This window comes from Propithecus coquereli, unplaced genomic scaffold, assembly GCF_000956105.1.
Source record: "Propithecus coquereli isolate 6110/MARCELLA unplaced genomic scaffold, Pcoq_1.0 Scaffold277, whole genome shotgun sequence".
NCBI classification, from domain to species: domain Eukaryota; kingdom Metazoa; phylum Chordata; class Mammalia; order Primates; family Indriidae; genus Propithecus; species Propithecus coquereli.
This window is the reverse complement of record NW_012148363.1, coordinates 753692-775518: the sequence shown is the minus strand read 5'-3', so window position 1 is coordinate 775518 and position 21827 is coordinate 753692.

The window sequence follows — 21827 nt, the reverse complement described above, 5'->3', positions numbered from 1 at the left end:
AATCAGACAAGATAAATGTAATTATTTTCTGCAGACCTAGCTAGACATCCTTAGAGGTATGTAGCACATGAATCGAATCATGCTCTGTGTTCCTCTCCTATCTCCCTTCCCCAAGGGCTAAACTTTCTTTTACAAATGGAATCTTGTCAAAATGATCATCAAGATAAATCTCAATGGGGAACAGAATCCCAAAAAGAAAATTTATTCTAAGGAATGGTAAGGTTACAGGGGTGGAGATTTTCTTATATATACATGAGACAATTAAGGGTATATACGAGTATACATACATGTGAACTTTATCTTTTAGTGTTATTCTTTATTTCTCTGTATTTGTTTTCTGTATAATTGTATTGCCACAAATGGAATGATGTCATGTATATTAAACATGCCTGCCTGCTTGGCTCTCTTCTTTCCTTCCCTTTTCCCCCTTTCAAGTATTTACATGCATTTGAAAGTCCAAATGTCCATTAAGAATACAATTAGTCTCAAGAGTTAACTTTAAAAAAACACAAAATACATGCAGGAGAAAATATTAATTCTACTAGATTTACAGTGAGACCTGTTATTCTCCTTCAAAAATTCTGGGCAATACAGATGTCATCACAGATGACTTACCACTTAAAATTGACAGCTGGACAGGAGTAGAAAATTTCACATCTGTTTATAATGTATTTTTATATTATTAACATATTAAAAATAATTGGGGAAAATAATAAATTGGTAAAATATACTGTATTGTCCTTAAACTTTAATTCAAAAGATTTCAGAAAGTGTAGGAAAATGATAATATAATTATGTGCTATTCCTCATGAAATGTTAAATAACTTGGCCAAAATCACACAGACAATAAGTAGTGGAGTTAAAATTAAAACCAACAGCCATGCCTTAACCACTACTGTCAGTTCTGGTACAACCTAGTGGTGCTCACATCCCTAAGGTTAAAAGACCCAGGTAAAGACGGGAATCCACATGTAAAACATGCTTGAAAAGTACAAGCATTCCCTTATTATCCAATTCTGCCATCTGCTTGCTGAATTATGTGTGCAGTGCCTGAAAATGGCAATAGTATTGAAGGATACATTCAGGAGTGGGAAGTACATAGTCAAGGTATCCACAAAATACCTGAGTTTATTTCCTTTTTAGAATGAGATTATATAATAGAATTGGGAACAACTGGCTACATGGGAAGCTGGCAAACCTAAATGCTTAGAGAACTTAGAAAGAATTAGGACGCTAAGTACACTGGAAGATATTTCCAGTAGTGGTTCATCATGGGTTCCAGTAGTGTGTATGAGAGTGTGTATGAGAGAGAGTGTGTGTGTGTGTGTGCACGCACGTGTGTGCGTGCAGATCCAAATATACTTTAAAATGCAGGTTCAAATTAATACTTTATCTTTCTGTTTTGGTTAGAAACACAGATAGATGCCTTCTCACTAGAAGGACAGAGACTGTACTGACGTGAAATCATTTCATGACTCTCTAGTTAAGGCCCAGTAAGAGCTAAAATGAAACAAGAAAACTAGACCCAGAAATAGAATGAATTTGGATAACACCAATTGCAGTTGATTAAGCAATTACCATTTGTCTGATGAAGATGTAAAAGTGATAGAAGAAAACTAGACTGAATGTTAAAACCCAAGTTCCTGGCTTCGTTCTGCAGCCAATAAAAATCTATTTCAAACTTTTACTTGAGTCAATAGGTTTTCTTGAATAAACTGGACTTTCTCATTAGTACACTTGGATTTGACATTAACAAGCTCTGACGCCTTTGTCAAGTTGCTTCATCTTTCTGGGCATCAGTTTCCTCACCTTAAAACAGGGTTAAGAATAGTACATACTCTATTGTTGGATAGTGGATCTAAGCTACATTGAAATTGCTCGATAAATATTAACTACATTATTATCACTATTATGCCTGCTATTATTACCATCTTTAACTCCCATCAAATCTTATCATCAGAAATTTCTGTCAAAAAGTTAAAATTTGGGACAAGTCAGAAAAATTCTTCTCTTAAATAAAAAAGTTTTAAATTGGTACTATTTATATGTTTCCCAAACTAGAAATATGAACATACTCTTCTTCATTCCCTTTCACATGAAAAGAAGTAATTAAGTCTTATTGAAATTTACCTTCAAAATGACTCTCGAATCTTCCTACACGATGTTATCTCTACTCTGTATATCACATGATGAATATTTCCAGTCTTTAAAAAACAAACAAACAAACAAACAAATAACAAAAACCTCACCCCTGACCTTGCAGCTGCCACTTTCTATGTGTCTGTTCTGCTTTCCAATAAATGTCCTCAAAATGTCATTTATAATCACCAACGCTACTACCAACCATCTATTTTCTCTTGAACACGTAACTCTCCTGCTTCTGTGTACCATTCCACCTAAATATTTCTTATCCAGGTCACAATAACCTCCCTGATGTTAAATCTAATGACCATTTTTCCGTCTTAATCCTGACACATAGGAGATGTTCAATAAATTTTAGTTCAATGAATCTTTTTATCACCTTATATTATAATTTTTGTGCTTAAAAACTTGAATCCTCCACTAGACCATGTATCTCTAGAGAGTAGAGACCGTGACTCATTTCATCCAAGCACAGTGCTTGGCACAAGTATACAGTCAATAAATATTGCCTGAATAAATGGATTTTTTATAAAAAAGTTTTATTTCACTCATACATTAAAACGTCTCATTATTCTACATATACTTTCTATTCAAAAGTGCTTCTTCTCTCTCTCCAAATGTTCTCATTAAGATACTTGATAATGAGCCATAGGTCTTCAGGGATCATCTGCACTCTTTCGAATGACACCTCAAATAGCTTAGGCTGCCCTGGCACTTAGTTTATGGCAATTTCACACATGCCACATGCGTGTTGTGTCCCTCTTATCGGATTCACAAACTACCCTGATCGTACTCAGACTACACTTAACTTCTTCTTGCTACAGGGCCTTTTCCACTCTGGCTTAACTGCCAAGAGGTTTGAAGAGAGTATACGAAGTTGAGAACAGGGGAAACCAGGGAGCTGTCTTCTGTCCTGCAGTGCCCAAATTTTACATCTATAAATTGTCTATGTTATTTTCCAAGCTGAGCTAAAGAAAAAACAAGCAAGCAAACGACGTCAACAAAACCAGTCACATCTGTGGTGGAACTTCCAACTGGTGCTCTCTGCCTCCATTGATCTCTCATGACTGGGAAGAACAGAACACTTCCGGGTTATCGCAGGTAGGAATATCAAACACAAGGGATGTGAGGAACGTAGACTGGAATTGGGCAAGGTAAGAAGGAGCATTTAAAAGGCCAGTACTTAATGGATCTTTACTTCTTTTTAACTATAAACAATAACTTTTTAAAAATTAGTGTCTCTGATCATGATGGAAAGCCTTTGATTTTAAACAAACTATGAATAAGAAAAACACCTCTAACTATAATTATGGGATTCAAGGGTATTGAGAGAATCTTTTCTTTTATAACACTGTCATTTTTTTTGCAATAAATCTGTATTTACAGAGTTGCTGGAAAGTGTTTCAGTATTTAGTCTTATTTTAAATTACTAACCAAGATGTAGGCAATAGCAAGCCAGCAAATAGCCACAGCAAAATAGTAGTTGAATGTAAATACTAAAATTAATACAGAACACAACCATCCTGCTTCCCATTCTCCGTCCTGGCAAAGGTGGCACCTAGAGTGGGGGCCAAAAGCAAATATTCACTTTCTTAGGCTCCCTTGCAGGTAGGGTCTGGGTATGCGACATGCTCTGGCCCAAGGGACCTGCAGGAAAGTCTGCTGGGTAAGGTGGATGGAGGACGGAGTGCAGAGCCCTGAGAGAGGCTTAACTCCAACCTTTCTGACATGGCGAGGAGGACGTGGTGCTTGGAGCTGCTGTAGCCACTTGCACCACGATGAGTGGCAACATCACTGTCACACTGAGGATGATGGACATGAAGGATGACGAGACCCTGAGTCCTCACTGAGCAACAGAGCCACACCACAATCCACTTCTTAACATGTAGAGAATAATGTACAGTTTAAGTCCCTTTAAGTTCAGTATTTTGTTACACTGGCAATCAAAAGCAGCCTAGCCACTAATTAATTGAACTACTCACTTAAGTTAGATTTCCAACTACCAGATTCTAATAAGCAAGGACATTTCATTTGCCATTACTGTGTTCATTTTCATCTCAAGATAAACAATGATTTCTGCCTATTTGAGATCAAACATTATACGTGTTCAAAGTACTTAGGATATGAAGCTAAGTAATAGAGGATGTGTTGAATAAGCTCATCATGGCTCCTGTTAGGATGCAGCTTTTGGAATAGTTTAAGATTTCCCAAAGTGTTTCTTGGAACAATAATTCCTAAAGATGTTCCCAAAGAAAGTTGGCTTCATGGCCATGAAAGTTTAGGAAATGTTATTTATGATAGAGAATATTATTAATTATAATATTATTATTAATTATTAATATCAAAATATTATTTATGATAGAGAATTGATTCATAAATAATTCATAAGAAATTGGTCTGGGTTTAAACAGAACTACCAGACTTCAATGAAGTAACACCTAGTGAGACTCCTAATAATTCAGCTAGTTACAGGAAAAATGTGGTGATAGTGATGTTTCTTCATTTTCACATTTGATATACTGTCTAGTGCACCTCTACATATACAAGAAAATGTAGTATTTGTATTCCATGGTAATTTTCAAAAGAAAAGCTGAAGGAAATCCTTCGAAAACCTCTGTCTCAGAGGTTTCAATAGTAATAGCACCAGCTCATCACCTTCACATTATGTGTGAATATAATTCTTCTGTAAATGTGCAAGAAAAATTTTATGTTAACCCTACAGAAAGAATGATTGCTGGCCAAATCAGCCACGTAAAAGTCATCAGCTGTTTTCCAAAGTACCCAGGAGGTCTTTAGTCAATGTGTTATGCCATATAGCAACAAAGTAGTAAACACCAATTAAGAAATATTTTAGGTATGACTTGGAAGTTTTTTCCCTATCTCTGAGAACCTGTGGGATTCCCCCACGGTACCACAGTTCCAATATCCACCTCATCTTCCTTCCTTCCTCGCTTATACCTACACAGGAGCAAAATTTATAAAAATGTCCCAGCTTCACCGACAAATATATTAAGACAAGAGAACCAAGACTATTCAAATTTAGTAGTATCAAAATTGTTGACAGGATTGAGCTTCCTGGTTACAGGTATAATAACACAGGTAGCAGGTGAGGCCCTCCTGAGCCTCTGCCCCCACCCACCACTGGAAATATGCTTGCTGGTTAATTTGTCAGTATTGTCCTCAAACAAAGAGCCCCTTTTTATTGGCAGGTGCAGACAAAGCTGGGAAAAGCTTACAAAAAGGACTCAATAAAAAAAGAGAGATGGCCTTGCTGAGAAGGTAGTTCTTTCTGATTTTCTGTAATAGACTTCACTTTGCCATGAAATTAAATTTATAGTATATCTGCTAGACACCGGGACTCCAGCAAAGCTTCACTATTCCCTGCCTTGACATTAAAGCAGGCATTTTCATGGGGAGGCCATTTCAAGCCAAATAACTGGTTATGTGAGCCGTTTACAGAAAGCCTTTATTTAAAAAGAAAATGGATAGGCGCTACCATTTCCAGAAACTGTTAGTATACAGGCACACATTCAAATTTTGTTTTCCTTTGAGAATACGCCGAAAAAGACAGATGTAACATTAGACAATGGGAAGCTTTTTGGCCTACCACAACACCTCCATGTTTATTATTCTGACTCATAATCTAGCATTTATCAGGTGGCAGGCTGCAAATGGAACAGCAAAATCGTATTTCAATAGCGAGTGATCCCATCATAATAAAAACCCAGCCTGTGATTTCAGCTCTGGAGTGGATATTGCATCAGGTGGTACAGAGTGCTGAGCACAGTCCACAAAGGGGTCTCCGTCAAGAAATCACTTAATCCTCAGCCTGAGAAAACTACCCAGCCTATGCACGTGGTAAAGTTGGCTGATAGTGACCTGATGTGTTTGGGGCTTTCACGGTGGCTTCAGTTTCCATGCATGCAACCAATCTAAAAGTTGAAAGAAATAGAAGAATTAAAAAGTCAGACAATTCAAGAGAAAAACTTTGGGGAGTCAGATTGGGTGGAGAGGGGCGCCTATATTGCATATTTGAAATCGTGTATTTATCAGAGAAAACTCTAGATCTTACTTAAAGCTTTTAAATGGCAAAATTAGAAGGCTAAGTCATGCTACAAAATATAGGGAGAGTGGTAGAAAATAGCTTATTGAAGATCATTAATAAAACCACGCCGAGTAACTTGCCCAATGACAACCCTATACTGAAAACCAAGTCTGGGGATCCCCAACTCAATCATCCTCCCACCAGGATATGCAGGTTCTGAAACAGATCTGCAATAATAACACTCGACATCAAGTCTTCTAATGGCCTGAAACTTTAATCACGTTAACTCCTAATATTGTTTGTTAAACAGAATTTCTTACATTCAGAAGGTTAAGTCATCCAAGCACCACATTCTACACATTGATTTTCATACTCCACATTACAGGATATTACAAGAAAACTAAAACCTCCTAGAACTCAGCCAGCCTAACATCACTAAAGCACTGATTGACAAAATTCTAGAGGCAAGACGGGTGAAGTGACAACAAATGAAAGCTAGCTACAGCAAACTGTTTTTGGGAGATTAACCAAGTGGGAGTCCCCACAACAGGAAGAAATCCTTTAAGGGTCATGAATACACAGCGTGGAGCCCGAGTGCATAACTGTGGTGATTGGGACACAGGCCAACTCACCTGGAAGGCAGACAATGAATGTATCTGCTCTCCTGAAAAGAAGTTTGGGGATAAACTTTGATAGAGACACATGGAATGTGGGAGCTAAAAGGTACCTGAGTATGGTTTATGTTTATTATCTCATTGTACATGGCAGGAAACCAAGGCTTCAAAAGGTTGCATGGTTTACTTGATTTTCCAGTTTATTGTGCAGATGATTCCCTTGTGAACGAAAAGAAAATCTTAAGCGCCTCCCTCCCAACAGCAGACTAAAGGGACTTCCTCTTAGTCAAGGGGACTTCAGAAATACCCTAAAGCTGAGTTGCAGGCCATGAGAAGGGAGGTCAGGCCTGCCTTGTCATGCCCCCTTCCCTTCCTGGAGATACACTTTATAGCTCATTAACGAGCCTAAGGCTATGCAAGTCAAAGCTTAAACCATACCTGCAGGTCCTCAATTTACTTAACAGATCCCTTGAGTCTGGGTATACGCCCAGTGGCTTGTCTATGATTAACAGACTTCCTTATTTTAACTTAAAATGTTCCAAGCCTTTAGACAAAGCTTCATATCTTTAACCAATTACGAATCAAAGAATCTTTAAACCCACCCATAACCTGTAATCTCCTGTTTCCAGATGTCCTAACTTTTTGGGCCAAACCAATGTGTGTCTTCCATGTATTAATTTATGACTTTACTTGTAATTCCTGTCTCCCTGAAATGTATAAAACCAAACTATAATCCAACCGCTGCCAGATCGTTTGCTCGAGGTTTCTTGGGAGTGTCTCCAGGCCATGGTCACTCCTACTTGGCTCAGAATAAACCTCTTTAAATGATTTTACAGAGTTTGTATTCTTTTCCATTGACGCCCTTTTACAGAGTGGGTCTAAGGCCTAAGCACCCTCTCCTTAAAGAAGAAACACAGAAATTAATCGAAGGAAAATCTTTATAACTATTTGATGCAGAAAAGAGTATTTAGCTTGAAGAACTGATTGAGTCCATGTTTTGTGAGTTCTGAGCTGTATATATTTGAACCTCTGTTCCTTCTGTAAAATGGGGATAATATTTTTTCATAAATTCTAAGGATTAGATGATAAATTATGTTTGAAGTATTTTGAAACCCTAAAGTGATGCACAGACACAACCTTTATTTCTTAATCCAGTTTTAAAGTAGTATATAATGCTATTTATGTCAAGGATGACAGGGCATGATGAAGTATATGAGGCATAAAGCATGCTCACAGCTTTGGGAACACTGCCATTTACTATAGTTGCACAAATTTCTAGTATGAAAGATGTACTGAGGGGATTTGCAAACTTTTGTAGGAACACAGTCTCTCTTGAGGGTTTGAGCAATCCTCTGGAGTCTCTTCCCAGAAAAATGCACATCATATGCACATAAACACAAGATTTCAGATAAAATTCCAAGTACTTTCAAAAAAGCTCAAGTTCAGAACATTGTGCAAAGCAAAACTCTGTGAACAGAGAATCATCTGCACAATTTGGAAGTCCTTCCTTGGTTTCTTTTGTTTATAAGATAAAACATTCCAAGCCATAAGTCAAATAACATTCTAAAAGTCACACTGAATTCGGTCCCAAATTTTAAGTCACCTCCACCTACTTAAAATGAAAGAAATAATGGAATATGTACTATTATTTCAGATCCATTATTAAAGGAGACAATATAAATCCCTGTAAACTTCTGGGCTAGAAATCATAGATCAAAGCATGAAAAGAAGTAACTAGAATTAAAAGCAATCAGTGTAAACTAGAAACATTTTTAAAATTCTAAAACACTGAGCATGAGTAATGCATTAATTAATAATAGAAGTTAAAATTCAGAAATTTCTTTTATTGAATAGACAAATATTACTAACTTGTTTCTGAAAGCCATTGAATTGCATTACTGTTTATAAATTACATTTATATATTCAAATACATATTCTTATCTGTGCATGGATAATTCAGGATTGCTTGAACCTGTACTACTTACTTCTATCTAAAAACCACCTCATAGCTGAGTCCTAATTATTGCAATCCTTACTATTACCAAATGCCTCAGAACAGTTACCTCACATAAGAAGGCAATTTGTAAGATCTCTTCAACCTTTACTCGAAGAGTCTTTTATTATGATGATAAAGGGCCTGGAATCCATATCATATGATGAATAGCTCAAAGAATTCTACTCTCATAATGCTATTGTGAGTATCTCTATTAGCACTTCCTCCTCTTCCTCTCCTGTAATTATTTGTTTATGTATTTCTCTCCCCATCCAGACTGTGAGATTTCCCAGAAGAGGGTCTGTGTTCTATTGATTTTTATATCCATGCCCCTAAACATACAACCTAGTACACAGTGGTACTCAATAAACTTTATAACAGAAGGAAGAAAGGTAATTAATTAGTAGATTCATTACAAGAAGGTAGATTTTTACTCAATATAGGAGAGAACACTCTAAAAATTTACTGTGTCATTAGGATATAAGTCTAGCCAATCTTGTATTTGTTCAGTAGCTACATAACCAAGATGGGGTAGGTAGGAAATTCTGGTTTAGATACAGGGTTATATAAAAAGATTTTACTGGAATGTACAACTCTGAAGTTCTATCATTTTTTGGAACATTGTGTGTTAACCATGTATTATGTTTCCCTCCTTACTACCCAAACTGAGGTATTCTGTTTTCGATAGATTATTCTTTATATCTCTGCCAATTGATTTTTCTTTCACAAACTCATTTTTAATAGCTCAAAAAAGGGAGGAGGCTTGATGAAGGTGAAGTATTCACGTACTACTCAATAATAAAAAATCACAGCAATGCAGGCATACACTCAACTATGAGAAATGAATAATTGCTCAGTACATAATTTAAAAAAATTCACTTTCAATGCCCAAATTTTATTTGTTGATGATCCTGAAACCACCTTTACAAATTTATAAAGGGGCACAAAGTGAGAACTGTGCTAAGGGCCTAACTAAAAATAAGGCACAGGCCTAGCTAAAAATAATGAGAATAATTAGCCACTTTCCCCCTCTTTGCTTCTGTATAATTGCTACTCTGGAGCCATACAACTGGTGGTCATAAAGATTCTTAGCTTTCTCCATAGATAACTTCACCTTTTTGAAACGTAGGATAGTTTCTGGGATATCTTCCAGGTCCCGCATTCCAGTGGAACAGCTGACCCACGCAGACTAGTGGCCCATACTGAGGAACTGAGTCAACAGGTCTGGTGACCCCGACCCAAGAACTTGGTCAGCAAAGAAGACAATTTCTGCAACCCTATAGTTTCTTCCCGATCCCAGCCAATTAGCAGACTCAATTGCCAACACCAAACTGTTTTTAAAAACCCTGTCTCCCAAATTCTCAGGGAGGTGGATTTGAGAAATTTCTCCTGTCTCCCTGCTTCGTGCTGTGTGGATTAAACTCTTTCTCTGCTGCAAATCCTGCCATCTCAGTGCATTGGCTTCCTCTTGGGCAGTGAGTGAATGAACCTAGTTGGGTGGCAACAATCCCAGCAACTTAATTATGTTTGATGACAATTTAAAAACCTAAGCAGATATAAATCTAAAGTCCACAAACTTGACTTTGTCAGGACATTACTTTCTAGGAAAGGACGTTTTAAACATGTTCCCTTTGTTTCTCATAGTCATTAAAGAATTAGAAGCTTTGAGAAATTTAGATAAATGAGTCATTACCCCACTGTTGTACACCAGACTAGAAGCTGAAAGGTAAACTTTCTCATGAAACATGTTCTGTCCACTTGAATTCTAAACTAGACACATTTTAACTTAGATATTTCCACTTCAATATTTGGTATGTAAACACACAGAAATGAATACAGCAGGTAAATCTAGAACAAGGTGAAAAAAGATGGCCTGAATAGAAATACGAAACCTAAAACAAAGCTGGGGAACAAGATAAACAATTTGTCTTAAAAAACAGAGTCCATAAATTCAGAACAGAGGGACCTGACGCATTTGTTGTGACTCTCCGAGATGGAGAGAACAATGGCTGAGGGATTGTCACTATGAGGAATCAGAATAAGAGAGCAGTTAAGCAGAAGGGTCTGTAAATGTGTGTTCCCCCAAAAGAGGGGTGAGTCTCAGGAGGTAAATTAAAACAGGAAGGACCAGATTGGCATGAAGTCTTAGTCAGATCTGGGAGCCCAAAGCTAGGCTGGCTTTACGTAAGCACACACCTATAAATAAAGCTTTCTGCCCTGTTTCCTGCAGCAAGCTGGATGAGTGTCGCGCGTAACTTGTTTTAGGCCTGCAGATGAGTCCTGTTCTTTGCTGAAGGAGAGGAAAGTTGCTAGGATCAACTCAAATTTTGACATATGCTTGGACATAGGAGAGAAGGATATGTTCTGTTCTTAGTCTCTTTAATGTTCCTGTAACAGAATACCTGAGGCTGGTAGTTTACAAAGAAAGAGGTTTATTTGGCTCATGGTTCTGCAGGCTGGAAAGTTCAAGGGCATGGCACAGGCGCCTGAGGAGGGCTTTCCTGCTGCATCATAACATGGCAGAAGGTCAAAGGGGAAGTGGACACGTGCGAAGGGACCAAACGCAAAATGTGTCCATACTTTATAACCACCTGTTCTCTCGGGAACTATTCCATTCTCAAAAGAGTAAGAACTTGCTCCCTCAAGATAGCATTAATTTATTCATGAGGAATCCACCTCCATGACTCAAACACCTCCCACTAGGCGCTACCTCCCAACACTGCTGCACTGGCAATTAAGCTTCAACGTGAGTTTTGGCAGGGAAAAACCACATCCAAACCACAGCAGTTCTCTTTAGCCGATATTGGGCTCTAGGGGTAGCAGGCATGGTGTAAGGTGGCACTAAAAAGGGTCTCTGACACACACAGTCAGGGATGATACTTAAAATTCTCAACAGCTAGGACATCACAAGCACCTATGAAATGGAAGAGACACTCCCAAAATCAGAGCAGTTATGATGACCAGCACCACGGTGCAGGGCACCAGCCCTGCAGTCAGGCCAGGAATACAGCTCTTAGAATGGAAAGGACCTCCCTTTCTTTGAATCAGTCTCCTATCGTCCAAGGCCTGACTATTTCCTGGACGTTTTTTGCTTTTCCACAGTTCCCTTGAAGTTCATTTTAGCCTCTTTTGGAGAAGGGAGTAAGGCAGATCATGAAAGTTAGATAGGACATAGGATTTTATTTGCCCCAAGTTACGAAAATTTATAGAACTATATATGACAGGAGAACAAATATGAAAAAGTAAATATAACAAAATAGTAATATAGAAGCTTTAGCAGATTCATCAATAGAAGTGAGGGGAGGTAATTGATAACTATCTGTTTGTTTATTTGGTCTGCTTTTCTCACTGAACTGACTTTTACATTAGTGTATTTATAAGGATAAGCATTATACCTATTTTGCTTAGGAATTGTATCCCTAGTACTTAGAATACAGTGAAAGCTCAATAAATTTTTCCATTCTCTCCACATTTAACCAATAAACATACACAAACACACGTGTGCACACATACACACACACTTTGAAAAACTGCTATTTCTGGCAGTATGGTAGATTAAATCCTTTGATTAATCCTACCACTGGAAACAAAAGCAAACTTTTTTTAAATAAAACATATTTTTAAAACCTGTTAAAAGTAATAATGAGCCAGCAAGAAAATAACAAATATTCAGAAATGAAATCTAAGTGAAAGCAGAAATGAAATCTAAGTGAAACTGAAGAATAAAAAGGCAGTTTTACAAAACTGAGTGCATTTGAACTTCTATGTATTTTTCAGGCTTCATAGTGAACATGAGGCAAGGAAGAAGGTGTAGGATCTACCCAAGAACCCAAATCTAATAGAAGCACTCACATCTTTTTCATAAATTTATTTGTTCTCCAAAGGTTACAATTTTATGATAAAGGTAATCAAAACATATTTCCCACACTCACTCACAAAGAAATCACATGTCTTCAAATTTGAAACTAGGTCTATGTGAAGGGAAAAAAAATTCCCCTAAGAATTTGTAACCACAAGCCATCCATTTGGGTCTGAAACTTAGTTAATTCTCACTAACTAGGAACTTAAAACAAGAAGACACAAAACAACACTCAAGCCAAGAATTAAGTCTAAAGCAATGCTAGATTGATAAGTATTATCCACAAATACCTAGGGGAAAAAAGTAAAGAAATTAACCTTCAATACAGATTTCAGTGAATTCTCACAGCGTCTCAAGAAATATAAGCATTCAGTTTTAAAAAATCATAATCATTACAAAGTAAACAAAAAATGATGCATTAAAAGAGAGGGTCAGCAGAGCAAACAAATTTTAATAAACAGCAAATTTGTAAGTATAAATACCTTAGGTTTTGGAGTTATCAGACACAAAGAAACAAGAACTAAACACGAAAAATTTATTAATTGAAATTTAAAACTCTATGGACAGATATAACAGATTCAACACAGGCAAAGAAGGAAATATTTATTGGAATTTGGAGGAGAAAATATTATCTAGAATATATTACAGAGAAATGATGAGCTGGAGAATATGAAAAAGAGGTTAAGAGATAGAGAAGGTAAGGAGAGCAGGTCTTAACACATGTAAGCAGAGATTCAGGTAGAGATAGGAAATGGAATAAGAGAGAGGTAATATTTGACAAGATAATGGCAGAGCATTTTCCAAAGCTAAAATGACACTAAGTTACAGACCCAGAAAACTCAACAAATCCCTAAAAGTACATATAAAAAGAAACATATGTAGAGAAAGAGAATGCCAAAGCAAAAATTCTGAAGTTCCTAACAGTAGACAGAGAACAAAGATGAATCACTTCCAAAGGAACTAGAATTGGACTGGAAGTTGATTTCACAATAACAATGAAAGCTAGAAGTCTTTTGAATGATGTGGTAGGCAGAATTCTGATATTCCCTGCCCCTGGTAGATACACACCTCCCAATTAATCAGTCCAACACTGTTGTGAAGACATTGTGCAGAAGTAATTAAGACCCCAAAGTAGTTAAGATAGAGAGATTATCCAGGCATGCCTGACCTAATCATGTAAGCCCTTTAAATCTGGGTCTAGAAGTCAGAGACAGAGGAAGTGAGAGGTTTGAAGCCTGAGATTTGATGTGCCAAAGCTGGTTTAAAGGTGATGGATGTCATATGGCAAGAAAGATGGGCAGCCTCTAAGCACTCAGCGCAGCCCCCAACTGACAGCCTGCAAGGAAACAGATAGAACTTCAAGGAACTGAATTTTATCAAAATATGAATGAGCTTGAAAGCAGAATTTTCCCTAGAGCATGCGGAAGAAAACTCAAACTAGTCAACACCTTGATTTCAGCCTTTACATACCATGATCAAAGGAAGCAACCACACCATGCCAGACTTCCTACTTGCAGAACCTGGAGCTAGTAAGTTGTTGATGTTTAAAGTGCTGTTTGTGGTAGTTTGTTACACAGCAACAGAAAACTAACACAAATACTTCACTATGTTATGACAAAATGACCATAAACTTAGAATTCTGTACCCAGCAAAAATATATTTCAAAAATTAGAGCAAACAGACATTTTTAAACAGAAAAAAGTACCTTGAAAAAGAGTTTTCAATTTAAAAAACCCTTGCTGGTAGAAATTGTAAAAGATCTATTTTGAGTAGATGGAAGAAGGACCCAGGCAGTGGTGTGAGAGGCAAAAAGGGAATGAAAAACAGAGAAAGTGATGAATTTGTGAATATATTTAAACTGACATTAACTGTAGAAAATTTTTAACTGGAATTTAAAATGATAGAATTAAAATATATGATAACATTAGTAATGTCAGAAAAGTGATAACAAAGAGTCTAGCGTTAACTTCATAATTTGATTTAAAAATAATATGTGTAAAATTTCCAGAGGAATATCTAAAAAATACAAATATATGTAACTTAGAATATATAATAGAGGGAAAATTTTGAATGAAGAAAGAGTAATAAATGTAAAAGAAGGCAAAATAAGAGAAAAAGAAATATAAAGAAAGATCAGCCTGAGTGCAGTGTCTCATGCCTGTGATTCCAGACTTTGTCAGGCTGAGGTGAGAGGACCTCTTGAGCCCAGGAGTTCAAGGCTACAGTGAACTAGGATCACGCCACTGCACTCCAACCTGGGCAACAGAGTGAGATCCTGTCTCTAAAATAAAATAAAACATAATCAAATAGAAAGCAAAAACCATACAAATATAACCAAATAAATATTAATCCAAAGAAATGGACTAAATACTTTGGCTAAAGGACAAATACAATAAGACTGTTCTTGAAAATCCAAGCACATGTCATTTTAAAGACATATGTCTAAACCATGAGGATACAAAAATGTTGAAAACTAATTATTGACAAGACAATTATTTACCAAAAGACAGCTGGTAAGGCTATTTTAGCAATGATAAAACAAAGTTAAAAGCAGAAAGTATTAGTAGAGATAAATTACCAGAGATAATGAGGTAAAGAGATAATGCAAATAATGATAAAGATTTTATTTCAGAAGATGCAATAATTCTGAATTTATAAGTACCTAATAAAGTAACCTCCAAATAATAAGTAAAAATAATCAAAATTTCAGTGAGAAATAGGTAAGACCATCATCATATTAAAAGATTTTAATACAACTGTTTAAGTAACTAATAGATCTAGGAGACAAAATAAAAAGGAAATAAAATTTCTGGCTGGATGTGGTGGCTCATGCCTGTAATCTAGTACTTTGGGAAGCCAACGTGGAAGGATCTCTTGAGGCCTGGAGTCTGAGACCAGTCTGGGCAACATAGCAATATCCTGTCTCTACAAATATTTAAAAATTAGTTAGACGTGGTGGCACACACCTGTAGTTCCAGCTACTCAAAAGGGTGAAGGAGGAGGATTACCTGAGCCCAGGTATGCAAGAAAAATATGGAAATGAAATTAAACCTAGTCAGATTTGCAACTGATTAGTAGCTCTGAGTTTCAATAGAGGATGAGTTTAAAATTACCGGCCTTAAAATGAGTCTTGGTAAATAGTTGTATAAAATGTAATTGCCGTGCTTTTCCTATTCCTAGTTCCCAGACTAAACAAAAGTATGTTGTAATTATTTATGATTATCCATTTCTTCCTATTGGTAAAGGGGGAGAGAAAGGTTTATTTTATTTTTATTTTTTAAACTTCAACAAAGAAAATAAAATACCTATGAATATATTTAACAAAGTTGGTAAAAGACCTCTACAGGGAGAACTATGAAACACTGAGGAAGGAAATAGCAGAGGATGTAAACAGGTGGAAAACCATACCATGCTCGTGGGTTGGCAGAATCAATATTGTTAAAATGTCTACACCACCCAAAGTCATCTATGGATTCAATGCAATCCCTATTAAAATACCAACATCATTTTTCACAGACCTAGAAAAAAATAATTCTATGCTTCATATGATTATAAACTTTATATCAAAAAATTCAAACTCTGAAGAAAATAACAATGAGAGGAGACTAGTTATAATGTCCCAATAACTATTAATATGTGGCCTCAACTATAAAGAAACAGATAAAAGGAAGAGAATAGAAAATCCAGAGTTCTGATGTATTATGGTATTTAGAAAAAGATAAAAGTGACATCTCACACTAATGGGGAAAAGATGAATTACTCAATGAATTGTGCTGGGTGATCACATGGACAAAATCAAGTGAGATTCAGACCTTACATAATGCACTAAGGATAAATTTTAAATAGATTAAGGAAGTACAATTTAAAAAAAAAAAACAGGAAAACATGGAAAAATTCTTTTATAAACTGGGAGTAGAGAAGATAGTTAAAAGTATAATTAAAAATCCAGAGTCTATCAAAAATAAATATGAGTAGATGTTACTACATGGAAAACAAAACTGGATGGCAATAAAAATTATAAAACACACAAAAACAACAAAAAAATGAAACCTGGAAAATATATTTTCAGCATATATCAAAGTTAATCTTGGTGCTATATTGATTTACTCGATGATACTAATTAAAAAGACCTGAAATCCAACAGGATCTATATGCAAAAATACGGTCCAATAAAGAAAGAACATGGGGAAACCCTTCAGGACATTGGTCAAGGCAAAGATTTTTTGGGTAAGACCTCAAAATCACAGATAACAAAAGCAAAACTAGATAAATGGTATTATATCAAGCTAAAAAGCCACTGTGTAGCAAAAGAAACAATCAACAGAGTAAAGAGACAATCTACGAAATGAGAGAAAATATTTGCAAACTTTCCATCCAACAAGAGATTAATAATCAGAATATGAATATGTAAAAAAAACTCAACAGCAAAAAAGCCTCAAATAATTCAATTAAAATGAGCAAATGACCTGAATAGACTTTTCTCAAAAGAGGACATACAAATGGCCAATAGATATATGAAAAATGCTCAACATCACTTATCATCAGGGAAATGCAAATCAAAACCACAATGAGGTATTATCTCATCCCAGTTAAAATGGCTACTATGAAAACAGAAAAAATAACAAATGCTGGGAAGGGTGCAGAGAAAGGAAAACATTTGTACACTGTTGGTGGGAATGTAAATTAGTACAGCCATTCTGAAAAACAATATGGAGTTTCCCCAAAAACCAAAAAATACAAATACCATATGATCCAGCAATCCAGAAGAAAGGAAATCAGTATCTAAGGTGATATCTGCACTCCCATGTTTACTGCAGCACTATTCACAACACCCAATATACAGAATCAACCTAAGTGTCCATCAACAAATGAATGGATAAAGAAAATGTGGTATATAAACACAAAGCAATATTGTTTAGCCATAAGAAAAAATAGAATCCTGTCATTTGCACCAATGTGGATGAGCCTAGAGGAAATTATGTTACATGAAATAAACCAGGCATAGAAAGACACATTGCACATTCTCACTCATGTGTGGAATCTCAAAAAGTTGATCTCATGGAAATGGAGACTACAGTGATGGTTGTCAGAGGCTGGGAAGGGTAGTGAGTGGGGATAAAGAGAAGTTGGTTAATAGGTCCAAAAACATAGTTAGAAGAAATAAGTTCCAGAGTTCAACAGCACACTAAGATGACTATTATTAATAATTTATTGTATGTTTCAAAATAGCTAGAAGAGAAGATTTAGAATGTATCCAACAAAGAAATGATAAATGTTTGAGGTGATGGATATCCCAATTATACAGATTTGGTCATTACACATTGTATTATGTCATTAACTATGAAATGTCCAATTTGGAATCAAAAGTATAGTTCATTACATAGCAAACAAGAAGTAGTACAATTAATAAAAGTATGCACCTAAACTATTGACATGGTTTTACCATCTTAATGGTAGCTTGTTTACACCAGCAGCAAAGAAGCCTGGAGGGTGAGTAGCAATGAAGTTATGAAAGGTGTTTTTCACAACTTGTTAAGAATGGAATATTTTTCTTTGCAAGAAGTAATCCAAAGCCTGGAAGAAGTAGTAGTCAGTTGGTGCAAGATCTGGTGAATACAGTGGATGACAGAGAGTTTCCAAGTCCAGCCTCTATAGCTTGAGCAGCCTTGTTTGTGTGACATGTGGTCAAGGGTTGTCTTGCAAGAGGATTGTCCTGTCCCTACTGACCAATCTGAGCTTCTTAATCACAAGCATCCTCATCATTTCGTCCACCTGGTTGCAGTGGACATCCACTGTAATCAATTGACTAGGTTTCTTGAAGCTATAGTGAATAGTACCAGCACTAGACCACCAAATAGATACACCATTAGGTTTTTTTGATGAATATTTGGTTTTGGACTGTGTTGCAGCACTTCATCTTTATCCAACCATTATGCTGAACTCTTGCAACTGTCAAAAAGAATCCATTTTTCATCAACGTAACAATATTGTGTAGAAATGGTTCACCTTTATGTCATGACAGTGAAGAAAGGCAAGCTTTCAGGTGATTTCTCTAATGCTTGTTTAATTCATGTGGTACCTATCTATCCAGCTTCTTTTACCTTGCCAATTTGTTTCAAATGATTCAATATTGTCGGAATAGTAACGTCAAGCCTTGCTGCTAATTTATACATTGGTTGAGATGGATTCGCTTTCACTATAGCTTTCAGCTCATCATTATTCACCTTGGTCTCAGGTCACCTACGTGGCTCATTTTCAAGGTTAAAATCACCAGAATGCAACTTCTCAAACCATCGACATACTGTGCCTTCAGTAGCCACATCCTTCTCAAACACTTCATTGATATTTCAAGCTGTCCGCGCTGTATTGTTTCGACGACAGAACAACACATATTCAAAAATAACATGAATTTTTGACTTATCCATGGTTTCACAAAATTGCTCTAAAAATAATTTGAAAGATAATCACAAATCAAAATGTGTGTTTGCAAGACTGAGGATGTACCTTCACAATAAAAATAAAACAAGAAGTGCCAAAGTGAAACATCAGAGATATCAACTGTCAAACTTAGTATGGAAGGAAATCGGACATTTCATACTTAATAACCTAAATCTCTATCAAAATATCACATGTACCCATAAATGCGTACAATAATTATGTATCAATAAAATAAGAAAAGACAAACATTTTATAAAACATAAAAATATCCATAACCTCCCTTCATAAAGGGAAATTTAAAATAAATGTACAATGAGAAAGCACATTGTTTCTTTCAAATAAAATGCCGAAAATTGTTGAGGCTCTGAGGAAGCAGACATATTCCTCTATGACCAGTGGAAAAGTAATTTAGTACAAAACCTGTAATAGACAATTTGACAATATCTATCGATATATTTTGACCAAGAAATTTCCCTCTTAGGAATTTTTCCTGGGATACACTTGCATATATGAGATATGACTTATGTAAAAGGCAGTTCATTGCAGCTTTTTTATACTACTAGATTGGAAACAACCTGAATGTTCATTCACACAATGAAAATTTATGCAGCTGTAAGAATGAATATGTCCTATCTCTGCATGAATATGGAACAATATCCCAAGTATATTTTAATGTAAAAAAAGAAAGTAAAATGAAGGGAAATTAAACTTACAGGTATACATTTGCTTATATATGTCTAAAGGAATGTGGTCAAATAGAAATATTATATGAGCCACAAATGCAAATTTCATACATAATTTTTAAGTTTTCTTAAGTTTAATAATATATTTTCTTTAACTCAGTATATGTATTTCAACATGTAATCAATATAAAAATGATCAATGAACTATTTTGCATTCTTTCTTTTATGCTAAGTCTTCAAAATCCAGTGTATATTTTATATTTACAGTACATCTCAATTCAGACTAGCTACATTTGAAGCAGTCAGAATTCATATGTCACTAGTGGCTAACATATTAGACAACACTTGTCTACAGGATAAGAAATAATAACAGTGATTATAGAATTGGCAAAGTGTGTGAAAAGGAAACAGAAATAAGAATGGACATAAACCATATGACTACATAAGTTCTTTTAAAATTAAATTAATAAATTGAATTTTACAAATAAGAAACATTATAAACAATATTTATGTTAATCAATTTAAAATTTAGATAACATGAACAAATTATTAGCCTACTAATCTCACTCAAGAAGGAATAGAAAACTTAAATAGTCTCAAATTATTTAAGAAATTAAATTAGTAGCTTAAATCTCTGCATAAGAAAAAAAGACATGAGTGTTTATACTGATGAGTTCTACCAACGTTTAAGGAAAATAATTCCAGTGTTACACTAGTTGTAACAGATTAGAGAAAGAGAAGGAACACTTTTCTACTCACTGTAGAGACAGTACATCCTTGATGCCTGAACCTGAGTGGTATGAAAGAGTAATATGAAAGTAAAGACCAATCTCACACATGAACATAAAGTCTACAACAAAATACTAAAAAACATACAGAAAAGATAATACATTATTACTATGCTGGGTTTATATCAGAAATGCAAAGTTTTTTAATATTAGAAATATCAATTGAGATAATTAATTATATTAATGGATTAATATAGATAACTCATGATTATCTCAATAGATGCAGGAAAAGCATTTGGTAAAATTCATAATCTACTTCATGATTAAAAGAAAAACACCTGCAAAATGGGACTAGAAGAAAACTTCCTTAGCATGATGAATATGAGTTCCCCAAAACTATACCAAATATTGTACTTAATACTTCAACCTGAGAAAGCTGATTGGCAATAAAAATAAATATATAAAAGTATTATGCTTAATAGTAAAGCTAGTAGTGAAAATCAGAAACAAGCAAAAGATGCCCTCTTCAACCACATCTATTGAACACTGCACTGGTAATCTTCAACAGTCCAACAAGGCAAGAAAAGAAATGAAGCATATAAGAATTAGAAAGAAAGAACCAGGACTTTCTTCTTTTTTAAAATAGTTTTTCTTTATTTTTTGAAACAGGATCTTACTCTATTGCTTAGGCTAGAGTGTAGTGGCATCGTCATAGCTCACTACAGCCTCAAACTACTGGGCACAAGTGATCCTCCTGCCTCAGCAGGAGTGGCTGGCCAAGGTCGCCTGTAGGCCCAAATAGCTGGGCCTACAGGCGCATGCCACAATACCTGGCTAATTTTTCTACCTTTTGTAAAGATGAGATCTCACTATGTTGCTCAGGCTGTTCTTGAACTCCTGGTCTAAAGCCATTCTCCCACCTCAGCCTCCCAAGGTGCTAGGATTACAGATGTGAGCCACTGTGCCCAGCTCGGACTATCTATTTTTTTACATACAGATGATATGATTGTCTAGATAAATATTTAGAATTAATAGGAAAGATTAGCAGATTTCCTTGATTTAAAAAAAATCAATATAAAAAGTCAATTGCATTTCTATATCTCAGAAATGTATAGTTAGAAAATGTAATTTTTAAAATATGCGTCAGTTATAATAGTATCAAAAAGTATCAAGAAATAACCCTAACAGGCGGGGCGCGGTGGCTCACGCCTGTAATCCTAGCCCTCTGGGAGGCCGAGGTGGGCGGATTGTTTGAGCTCAGGACTTCGAAACCAACCTGAGCAAGAGCAAGATCCCATCTCTACTAAAAATAGAAAGAAATTAAT